The 12,310-nt window shown below is 40.4% G+C and overlaps 1 protein-coding gene across 1 annotated transcript in view; it reads left to right on the top strand.

Moving 5' to 3' along the window:
- The first annotated feature begins 879 nt into the window (after nt 1–879).
- Nucleotides 880–12,310, top strand: part of Rnf180 (ring finger protein 180) — a 123,472-nt gene continuing 112,041 nt past the window's right edge. Inside the window, exon 1 of the mRNA XM_042690907.1 lies at nt 880–919. The gene's annotated coding sequence lies outside the window, so the exon portion shown is untranslated. The remainder of the gene's footprint in view (nt 920–12,310) is intronic.

The raw sequence follows: 12,310 nt of genomic DNA, 5'->3' as shown, positions 1-12,310 counted from the left end.
CGATCGTCCAAATCTTATTTATAGTCCTTTGATCATCTATTTTCATTATTCTGAACCTGGAGTTTTATGACTTTCTCTAAAGACTCCCTCGCTCCCTGAATAAGCCTTAAACATTTGGGGGGGGGGGTTTACAATTACACAAGGTAATGAGTGCATGTCTCCTAGAATACTGTTGGCCCCTCCTTTGTCTTTCCCCCTCTCTCCCTTCCCTCCCACTCCCCTCCCCCCCAAGCTGAATAAGCACTTTTGATTTGCCTCCAGTCACCGACTCGTTTCCCAAGTGTAATTTTCCAGGAGTCAGGTCGTGATCTCCATTGCACGGGGGTGGGAGAACCTCGGGGTCTGGGAGGGCGGGCTCCCCTGCATGCCCTACCGGAGGGAAGCAACTGAGGCCAGGTAGCGATGCCGCCTGCGGAATTGTCCTAGGCGTGCGGATGGGTGTCTGGGGCGCCCGGCCCATTTTCAGCGGGAACTGACCCGCAGGTGGACCTGGAGCCGGCAAGTCGGTCGGGGCTGGGCGAGACTCGGGTGGCTGAGGTAAGGGGATGCGCGGAGAGGGAAACTTTCCCACGGTTCCTCCGGGCGAGCGCGGCGGGGCGACGCGGGGTCAGGGCCGGGCGCCGCCCACGCGCCGCCGGGGTGGGAGCGGAGGTGGGGCGGGCCAGCCAGCGCGGCCGGTCGAGCACCGCGGCGCCGAGTCTCAGGCCGTGGGGTCCGAGCTGCCGGTTCCCTGGGAGCGCTTTCCGCGTGGTTTGGCTCCTGTCGCTTCCCGTCTCCCCGGACCCCGCATCGCTGCCGCGGGAGCGCCGCCGCCGCCTCCTCTGCCGCCGCTGCCGCGCGGGTCCTCCGAGCCCGGCGGCCGGGACCCGGGCGCGCGGGGCCGCGGCGCGGAGCGGGCGGCTGAGGGACGCGGACGCAGGTAAGGGCGAGGCTGGCCTCGCGCGCGCCGGCGCCTCCTCCCCACCCCGGGCGGCCCGGCCTGGGCCACGTCCGGCCCGGCCCGAGAGACCCAGGCCCAGGCGAGGACCTGCGGCTGCCTCCCGCCCCGGCCTCAGGTGATGCGGGCCGGCTTAACTTTCGCACCTGAGGCTGCGGGTGGCGGGATTTCAGGGGTGCGCCCGGCGGGGAGGCTGGAATTACCCCGGAGTCTGGAAACCCGATCCCTGGCCGCGGGGCGCCCCGGGGCGTGGAGGAGGCCGCGGGCCCGGGGGTGGGCGCCGGGGGTGCGCGGCCGGCGGCACGCTCCGCGGGTCCGCGCCGGGGAGCTGCGGGCTGGCTGCCCGGGCGGGCGGGGGTGTGGGGAGCCGCACACACCCCCCTCCGCGCCCGGAGCTCCCCCGCACCGATCACTTTCTTTTGTCTGGCCCAGTTCTGTCTCGGTGTTTCTGCTGCTTTTGTTGCAGCCCGGAGTCCCGAGCGTGCAGACTTCGTTCGCTCTGAAAAATCAGCCCGGGCGCCGAGGGGAGGGAAGGGTGCAAGGGGAGTTGATCGTTAATGAGGTTTAATTAGCACCGACCCTGTACACCCCGCCGTGTTCTTTTCGAGATAACACTCGATATTTCTGTAGCTTCTAATAGTTTTAAGTGCACCCCTGAGAGCGTTTATTAGTTCACTTCAAAGGAGCGCCGTGCGGGCAGGTCACTTATTAGCCCATTTTACAGACCAGACACCCGGGGGCACCCCCCGAGAGGAGTGAGTGCATCAACACCGAACAGCCTTGGCGGGGGCTGGGTTCGAACTTGACCCATACATCCTCGGGGTCCAGCCCAGGCTCCGCTCAGCTAATATTTCGTGCCTAAAGACTACCAGTTAAATTAATTTACTCATTAATTGTTAAGGTCATTAAACACAAATAGATTCGAATCTTCTCGGATTCCTCCACGAGGGCTTCTAGAAGCGGTACTTAAAAGATCGGAATTATTTCCATCTTTGAAGAGGATCCCTAGAGTATGAAGTACAATTTCTTGGTGTTTTGCCTTTTAAACCGTTCATTTCCTCTATTAATGTGGTGCTGGTGGTGATCATCATTGACACCCTAAGTAATAACAAGTAGGAGAACAAGGTGCCAGGTCACCCTGAATACGCAGTGGAACTGGCCATCTAGGAAAATAGTCACTTTAGAAAATGAGTTTGTTCAGTAATTGCATGCATATAGAATTGTGTTTTCCTGTCTTCCCCTATCAGTCTACCTAGGTTTACCTAGAGTCTGCTCTTAAATAGTTTTTCCAATGAATGTTTTATGGACTCACTTTTCCTGACTTCCATTTTTATCTATTTGGTTTTTCCGAGTGAAGGGTTTCTTTTTTTAAAAAAAGCAACAAAGAACATTGGAAAAAACAAGTCTTCTGCCTCTGTAAAGTGGAGTTAATTAGGATGTTAATGAATGTATGTGAGGGCAAGGTTATAGGCAGTTTAGTAAGTAATTTTCATACATCAAGCAGGAGTTTTTTCCAAGCAAGTATGCAATGAATTAATAATCACTTTTAATAGGCCTCTGTAATATTTTATGATACATTTACCTGAATAATAGTAGTGCTTTGTACTTATATGGTGTCTTTTTAAACCAAGGAGCATAAGGCTAAATGAATTTACTTAAAATGTGCCACATAGCTGGCACAAATTTTAAGGATCAGAATATTGAAGCTTACTTGTTCTATCACAGACTAGGAAGTTTTCTTTTCCTTAGATTATCTCTCCTCAACCATCTGCAGAAGAACAATAATGTATCCTTTCCTCCCTAGGTATGTTTGAAGAATTAATGAAGTAATGTCTAGAAAATAGTTTGAACTCCATGGAAGAAGGCTATTCTGTATCTTCAAAGGGTGGCTATTCCGCTAGTAAACCCTTTCTTGCCTCAGATAGTACTGTAACTTTAAAGAGATGATCATTCCAAGAAGTCACCTGAGGAGGCTAAGAACTTACTGGAGTAGTGCTACTTCTATTTATAATTGTAATTTTCAAGTCAATTTACAAGCAATCAAAAAAAACCATAATTACTTTCTATAAGCACTTTTTTGGTACTTTATCAAATCACAAAAGTATATAATTCAACAAGGGTAGCAATTTTATTTGCTAAATTTGATCAAATGATTTGTACATGATTGGAAACTTAGTTTTACCTTTAAATTTTTCCTCTATTGAAGACATTTAAAGATTACTTGATACCTATGAAGGCAATTTCGGAAGAGCAATTTAAAAACAGTTTAAGGATAGCTATAGTTCTTAGTGATATAGCACACATCTAGCATGTGTGAAGACTTGAGTTGAAATATCAGCATCAAAAATAAAGTAAAATTTAAAAAAAATGTATGTTTACAACTTTCCCAGAAAGCTACTCTGATTGAGGGCATTCCTGACTTTTAGGCTGAAGTTCTGTACCTGTATGCATATTGCTTTGCTGTTTGGTGCTTTGGAAATGAATCCATTTGTATTATAATCTGTTACCTCTTTTATCACTTTTTTTTCTTTGAGAATCACGTGTTTCACTTATATGTTAAGTAGATTATAACAAACATAATCACTTATTTTATTGGGACAGTATTAGGTTCAGTGTTTAGGAATATATTTCATACAGGAGTTTGAAGTTTGCATAAATAGAAGTTTAAATCTTTGGAATGATGTTAGGTTATGATATTAGGCTCCATATTATATGTTTTGAATCTTATACAACTAGGCCCAAATAGCCTTAGCCTGATGTAGACTTACTATTTTGAAATATAATTATTGGCAAACTGTGTGTACAACAGATTTTACTATCTACAACACTGATAAGAATTCAATAAATACAGTGTAAAATTTTAATTGGCTTTTATTAATGCTTCTAGAATCAGACAGCTCCTCTTTCAGTCAGGGAGAGTGACTGACTACTCCAGGGGGCATGGCAGAAGGGTGGGATTTCTTTTAAGGCAAGAATTAGGAAGGAATTAGAAAAGTAGATGCTGTTACTCTTCTGTGCTAATGTAGAGGGCACTTGCCTCAGGTTTCAGCCCAGGCTTGATTGAGCTCCCTGAATTCATTACTAACTCTGTTTTCAGGAAAAACTACTCTCTTTTCTTCTTTAAAGTTTCCTTTAGATTATGTGGCCCTTGGCCTGAATGATTTATTTGGTTTGATCTCTCAGAGCTGAGTACCGGAGCTCACTGCAAAACATTGATGTTGTGTAAACTTTATTTAACTCCACTTACCAGAGAAACTTACTTTCTTCATTTCTAGGCTGGAAATATTTATAGTTGTATGAGAACATTATATATTATCTTAGTCTATTTGTGTTGTTATGATAAAATAGCCAAGGCTGTATCATTTATCAACATCAGATGTTTGTTTCTTGTAGTTTGGAATCTGGGAAGTCCAGCATCAAAGTACTGGCAGGTTTGGTGTCCAGGTTCTGGCCTCTGCTTCCAAGATGATCACTGTCTCCTAACATGGCACAAAGTAGCAGGGTAAAAAAGGGCCTAAGTTAGTGCATCTCAGCCTTGTTATAAAACAGTAATCCCTGAGATGAGGACCCTCATGGCTGAGTCACTTCCCATAATGCCCCATCACCACAGTGAAGGTAAAGCTTCTGCATACAGTTTGGAGGAGACACAGCTGAGGATTAGAATACATTGTATGTTTGTAAGTACCAGGTGACGGTTCTAATAGTATTAACAGTTAAGGAAGTCTTAGACTAGTCCTGCAAATCATCATGAAAGATTGTGATAAATGTAGGAACTCATTTTCTGAGGTAAGAAGAAGAAGGGATTTCTATAGTCTTTCTGTAGTTGAGAGCAGGTGATGGTATTATGGCTGCAAATGTACTTCCTTCCATGGAGTAAATCAGTGTACAATTAGGGACACATTTACAAAAAGGAGTCGATATCTTTTGATAGTCAGGGGGAAAACATTCCCTTATCTACAGCCAAATCTTAAATTGAGAATAAATAAGATCTTTGAGAGAAATCAAAGATTTTGAAATGCAGACTAATGAAGTTGATTATCAGCAGAAAAGCAATTTTCCCATGCACTGGCCCTTTATAAGGGAGCAAGTGTAGTAGACTTCCTAGTTATGCTCATGGTTTGATTCCCAGCTAATGTCCATGTCTATCTCATCCCATCTATTTATTTTATAATTGTCATCTTTGGAAAGAAGAGAGCCAAGTTATGAAGAGAGACTCAAGGAAAGAGTCATTGTATCTGTTTTTACAAAGCATTTTTTCTTTAGTACTTCTCTTTTAAAGTCTAGTCGATACTTTATCTCATCAAAATAGCCCTCTAAAATTGCCTTAATAAAAGTATTTTGTTTTGGCACTAGTCTACAATAGAGCATATAAAAAGTGAAATAAAAAAAACTAGTAATCAAGTATCTTTGGTACAGTAAGCATTAACCATATCATTACCAAGCTATCATCCTGTTTTCTTAGAATTCAGGAATTTTTTTTTTTTGAGAAATGACACAGATGATTGTGTGTCTTCTAAAACTAGTTGAAGAAACTGGAGTAGTTACATTTTTTCAAAACTTCACCCACATACACTTATAAAAATTTTATCCTGACATAACTGTAAATAACAAGAAATTTAATCGAACTGCCCTTGTGTTTTGTTATCTACCTGATTATTTCACTGATGGTTTACTAGATGAGAAATCTTAGAAAAATCTACTAGATCATTAAAAATGTATATCAAAACAGCTCCAAGACATTCTTTCTGCATAGCATTGCAAAATAAGCATGAATCTTACTGCCTGACCTGTTCAAAAAATTGTACAAAAAAGTACCCAAGGGACCAAAATTGGTATGGATAGCAATTTGGGGTGTCATGGAATGGATGACTTAGACTATGAGCCAGTGATAGAGGTAAATTGGATGCTGTTTCTTCTCAAAGTTTAATGGAGATAGAAAGTAAAACTAAAAGCTATCATCCTGAAAAAAATACTGTCAGAATTTTTGGCTTTAAAGTAGAACCTACAGTTTCCCAGACCATTTGTCTAATGGGAAACACATAACTTTTATATTTAAGTATTTACAATAGCCTCATCTGTAGCTAGTGTCAGAAATAATGATTCAGAAATAACATCAAGAATTCTTATTATTATTGACCATTAATAATAATGTTAGTGTTTTGACCTGCTTGTCTACTCCTCATTGTTGTGTCTGTATGTGTACTCTAAAGTCAATCTTTTACTAGCTCAACTCTGCCAGCATAGTGGTACACGCCTGTAATCCCAGCAACGTGGATAGAGAGTAGAGGAATGGTGATAGAGACCAGCTCAGGCAAAATTAGAAGACTCTATCTAAAAAATGAAAGATAGTATATATGCATATGTACATATGTGTACATATACGTTTATATATTTGATTTTTCTAGATCTTGCATTTTTCTTTATACAATGCCTGTGCTTAAACTTCCCTATAGCAGATTACTAGATTCTTGTTACTGTATATCATTTTTATAGTTGTTATTTTAAGATCATTCATGTTTTCTGTTGTGGCTAAATACTTTTCATTTGATAGATAGCTCTTGTGTTTCCTCTTCTGCAAATTTTATTTTCATAACTTTTGTTCATTTTTCTTTTTGAAAATTATCTTTTGAAAAATTTGTATTGAAGAATTTGCTAGACACCAGTGGCTCACACCTGTAACCTGAGCTACTTAGAGGCTGACATATGGAATATCACAGTTCAAAGCCAGCATTAGGCAGAAAAGTTTGTAAAACCTCATCTCCAAAATAACTAGAATAAAGCCTGTCAAAAGAGTTCTTCAACTAATAGGGTACCAGCTAAATAAGCAAGCCAAATAAGCACAAGCCCCTGAGTTCAAATTATTGTACTGGTTTATAAACAAAAATAATTGCCAATATTAGCTATTTGCTCCTATTCACACAACTATTCCTCTAGAATTTGAGTTTATTTGTGTTTTTTCCCTATGCAGAAGTTAAGGAATGACTACTATTCCAGTTTATCAACCTTGTCATCTCTACTTTCTGAAATATTTTTATGACTGGACATATAGGCTTGGGATTCCCATGTTTCACCACTTTCGAAGTATATTTTACAAGATGTTTGTAAATGAAGAAGGGATGAGTAATTCAGTGAAGATATAAACATGCTACCCACCTTCTTGTTGGAATGTACATACAATTCTCAATTTTAAAAATGTACAGGAGAGTCTCTTGGTTCAAAAAAGTCATCTAACTAGTAACTTTCAGTGTAGCCTTTTCTCATTTAGTTTAAGCTCCTCTAAAGATATGGTTTACAATGAAAACTCAACCAGTAAATATAGTGCTAAAGGAAAAACCTTCTAATCCAAAGAAGCAGATAGTTGTAGGTCTCAGGTGAAGAGGAATTCCTTCATAGCAACACCTGCACAGCCTACTCTTGCCTTGCCATACAGACTGCCTGATACACACAGGACTTTAGACAAGACTCTCACCAACCAGCAAACTGAACAGACATTCTTCTCTGCCTATCCCATGCTTCTCTGTATGGCGGGAACTGCAGCATTGTCCTAGCAATCTCCTGGAAGCCACTAGGCAGAAGGAATGTTTATAGTGGGTACTACAAAGCATTGGAAAATCTGAAACACAACAGCCTGGATGGTAATACGTGAGCAGTGTCAGTTAGCTTTTATCATGGGTTATCTAAGTTCTCCTCCTGGTGAAACAGGCAGTGAAGAAAGTATGAAGATATGTGCGAAGCCGGCTGGCTCAGCCATGTAAGGAAATGGAAAGACTTGGAAAAATCTATAGTAAGCAAAGTAAGCCAGATGCAAAGAAAGATAGGTTGCATGGTTTCCCCCCATTTGTTGTAACTAGAATGTGCCTATAAATCTACAGGCAATGCCCAAGCCCAGAGTTCAAGCCCCATGACCGACCCAAAAGAAAAAAGAAAAAAAAAAAAAAGAAATCTACAAGCAAACAGACTGGATGGTAAAAGACAAAAAATATATTTGGACATGATTTATACAGATTCTAGACATTCATGCAGTGAGACCAAAGGAGCGTATTCTCAGGAGAGGATCACAGAGGCTTAATAGCTATGGACATATGATCATATAAAATTATTTTTTATCAAAATGAAGTCCAAGGAATGGAAAGAGGAGGGCTTTTTTTGTTATTTTCCTTTTTGTTTTTTTCTCCTTGTCACTTCTTGCTTTGTCTCCTTTTGTTACTGTCTTATTTCTGCACCTTCTGTCTTGTATGTAAGTTCATCTATTTGTGGGGGGGGGCAAGTAAAGGGGAGCAGATATGGTGGTACAAAGGGTAAACAAAGGAATCAGCCATGCTCACTAGACACTATGTTGAAAATGAACTATACAACTTGTGGGGGGCGGTGTTGGAAGAGAAAACCTGGGAGAAAGCTAGGGAAGAGGTGGCATTGTTCAAAAAGAAATGTACTGATTACCTGACTTAGGTAACTTTAACTCCCCTGTACATCACCTTTACAATAACAATGAAAATAAATGAACTGAACAATGGATCAGTGAGCAGAGAGCCAGGTTGTGTCAGAGACGGGAAAGGGACTGAGTGCTTTGAATGTTGGTCAACATTGACACTAGATCTGAGCAGGTGAGCCAAAAAGCACTCCACTCACTGGCAGTTTCCTTCACTCCTTTGTTTACTGTCAAGATCCCATTTGTTTGATAGGCAGATCCCCCTGTGATTGAACAGATACGAGATGAAAAAGTATTAAGACATCCTAAAATAGGACTTCTGAAATAAGAGAAAATTTGTCATCAAAAGGAATTTTATTAAGCCAGTAACTTGATTGGTTGTAGCTTATAGGATTTTATATGAAGGGATAGAAAGTGCCACCACTGCTCTTTTAAAGAATGCAATTCTCAGATAACTGAATTTTAAGAAACTTCAGAAAGTGAAGCAGTCTGATTTCACTAGGTGAGCCTCTTTAATCACCACAGGAAGTCGTATTACAAAATGATTGGTGCTGGATTTACTGAGGGTTGTGGCTAATTTCAGAATATAGAAAATGATTAAAGAAGGTAAGCTAAGCCCTATATATGTCAGCAGCCCCTCGGCACTTTACCCGGTTTACAGATAGAACAACTATTACAGTTCGGCCAGTTTCGTTTGTAAGCCACGTTTTCATCTTAGTATATCAAGCAAGAGTCTCTCTGAAGCTCTGGGAGACCCAGGCTGGAGGCCTATGTGGAACAGCTGTCTATAGAATGCTGGCAGTTGCTGGCAGAGATTGACAAAGTTAGAAACACAAGAGGATAAAATTGCAAAACTGGATATGCCTTGATCTATATTCCATAAAGAAAAGAAAGTACAGAAAAGATATAGAAGTTTACAGTGAAAAGGGCCACCTGTGTCCACATGTGTGCAGTTTCTGTGGACTCTGACAAATTAATATCTCCTGTTTTATTTTTAGAGTGCGTAAACAATCTTTGTTTTCCTTTTGTTTTTAACTTTTAGGTAGTTACACAAAGGAGTTGTTATTCAATAAACTGGTATATGAATATAATGAATACTGATCAATATTACCCCTTTCATCCTTTTCCCCTGTCCCTTCAAACCCCACCCTGCCCTCAGTTTCTTAATTTTGTGAAATATGCTTTGAATTTTTAACTGGATTTTTCTCCTCCTCTTCATTTTCTAATCCTCTCCCTTTGACCTCACCACTACTTTTGAGTACTGATTTCCTACAGTTTGTTTTGATGGACTTTGAGTGAGCCTTTCCGAGAAATTACATCATTTGACTTTTCTCCCCTAAATCTACCATATTTCAGATAATATACTAGTGCACACTAGGCTGCCACCACAAAAATGTATTTATAGATCTATAGATGAGCATTCACATATGATAGAAAACATATATCCTTTGTTTCTCTGGGTCTAAGTTACATTACTTACCGTGATTTTTTCCAGATCCTTCCATTTCTTTGCAAATCATGTAGTATTATTCTTTCTAATGGATCATTAAAATTCCATTGTGTGTATATCACACATTTCTCTTGATCCATTCATCCTTTGAGGGGCATCTAGGCTGATTCCATAGCTTGACTATGGGGGATTTCTAATGTCACGTAAAAGATAATCAAGACTAAGTGTTGATCTTAAATTTTTACTTTGGAACTAGTTGCTGCTTCCTGGTTCTACTTACCTAACTATAGCCAGCTAATAGGCCAGCAGGTTGGAACAGCCCATAGTGCTGGTTTCCTGGGTGTTATTAAGTGAGCATCTGAGAGTATTACCCTCTTCCCACTGAACTCCATCAGGATTTCCACCCTGGTTACCCATCTTACCCATGAAAATGTTCAGGCTCCAAAAAACAACCACCTCCTCATAGAATTTCAAGAATAATTTGAGAACTTGTTTCACTTCATCAGGCCTCAGTTTTCTCATCTATAAAATGGAGTTAACCACCCTGTCACATAGAAATGTCTTCATGATTAAAGGCCTTGGTGTCATTTAATAAGTACTGTCCTCAAAATTAATAGCTACCTTTAAGATCATCATACGTACTCCTTGACTTCATGTGACTTTAGTTGAAATATTTGGAGGCTATACAAGTTTTTAGCTCATTGTTAATTGAAAAGGGGGAACATACATTTTTTTGATAGTTTATTGAAGAGATTATAATGACAGTGCATTTAATAGTATAGAATCATCAAAACACACATGATATCATAGAAACACTGTAATGATGTTACTAAAAAGTCAATTTTCACAGTGGCTTTGTGAGGCTTATAAGAGCAGCTTCTCTTGGTGGTATTTGCTAAATATATCCTGGCAATGCCAATAAATGGTGCCCTGACTTCCACAAAGTAAGCCTGGATGATGCTTATGCTTGCATCTCTACTAGCAGTATGATAGAGCCAGATCTCTGTGGAGTCAGTGTCCACAAATTCAGCCAATCTTGTGTTACAAATATTAGAAAGCACATCTTTACCAAATTTGTGCAAACATGACTGGTTCAACATTATAGTATAACAAGTACTTACATGGCATTCACAATGTTTCTATATTATAAATAGTCTGCATATTATTTAAAATATGAAGGAGTGTATGTATAGATCATATGCAAATATGTTTCATACTGTTTAAGGGATAGAACATTTTAGTATTTTGGTATCTGCTGTTAGGACACAGAACCTATCCCTTGTAAATACTAAGGGGTGAAAACTGCAACTCAGTATATACATCCAACAGAAACATGGAAGTAGTGGTATGATTATTGTTCAAAAAGAAATCCAACAAAGGGATTTGAAGAAAATAGACTGTCATACCTAGGTTAGCAAAGACCCACTCCTAACAGAAAGGAGCGTTAATTAAGGCTGAAACCTGAAGGAACACCTGGCAGCAAATTCCCCAGAGGCTGTAGACCAGCTTTCCTAAGACTGCCTTGTACAGATCCAAGGACAGGAGTAAGAGGGAGTAGAATGGAGAAAGTGAAGGACTTTAATATTGCTAGACTATAGGACAGACTAGGCCAGCCACCTGGTCAGCAGAGGACTGGGATGCCTCTGAAAGAAGCAGGAAAACAAAATGACTTACTTTGCATTTCTAAAACTTAAATATAAAATCCCTCAATGATTTTGAAGCAGTCCTGAGCCTTGAACTCAGCACTTGTGCACTATCTCTGAACATTTTTGCATAAGGCTAGCACTCCACCACTCGATCTACATACAGGTCTACATCTGCCTTTTTTGGTAGTTACCTCCAATGGTCTTTTATTCAGTGGACTTTGTTTCCCAGGCTGGTTTTGAACCATAATCCTCGGATTTTCATCCTTCTGAATAGCTAGAATTATAGAATGCCTCAAATTTTAATAAAGTAAAATTTGATAGCTAGCACCATAATTATTGTTTGATCTCATGTTTGTTATTGTTTATAGTATTCATGGAATGATATTTCTCCCTTGGTCTGCAAAGAGAGAACTTTAGGTCAGTTAGAGTATATAAGGTAATAGCCTATACCCTACAGAGGATGTAGCTCAAGTATTAGAGCTCTTGCCTAGAATGCTTGAGTCCCTGGGTCCAATCCTATTACCCCACAAACACACACAACTTTAGGAACCTATGGAACAGAGTAGAAAGTACCTTGCAATAAGTGTCAAATTAATATTGCTTTTTCATCAAAATGGATGATGCATTGTATAATGCTTAAGAACTCAGTAATCCCAGGGCAAGGATAAAAGAAATAGAATTAAAGAGTGCAGGAGGTAGCTGGTTGGGGATAAGGCAGTTTGGTTATTGAATATTACTTTATCAAGAGACCTTGGACACTTTACAGGAAATGGGTTTATGGATATGAACACTGAGGTGTATACTCAGAACTGTTGAAGTTTGACTTCACTTTACTTAACACCAATAAT

This window comes from Dipodomys spectabilis, unplaced genomic scaffold, assembly GCF_019054845.1.
Source record: "Dipodomys spectabilis isolate Male_0828 unplaced genomic scaffold, ASM1905484v1 ptg000140l, whole genome shotgun sequence".
Classification (NCBI taxonomy): Eukaryota; Metazoa; Chordata; class Mammalia; order Rodentia; family Heteromyidae; genus Dipodomys; species Dipodomys spectabilis.
This window is presented reverse-complemented; position numbering and strand designations above follow the sequence as displayed.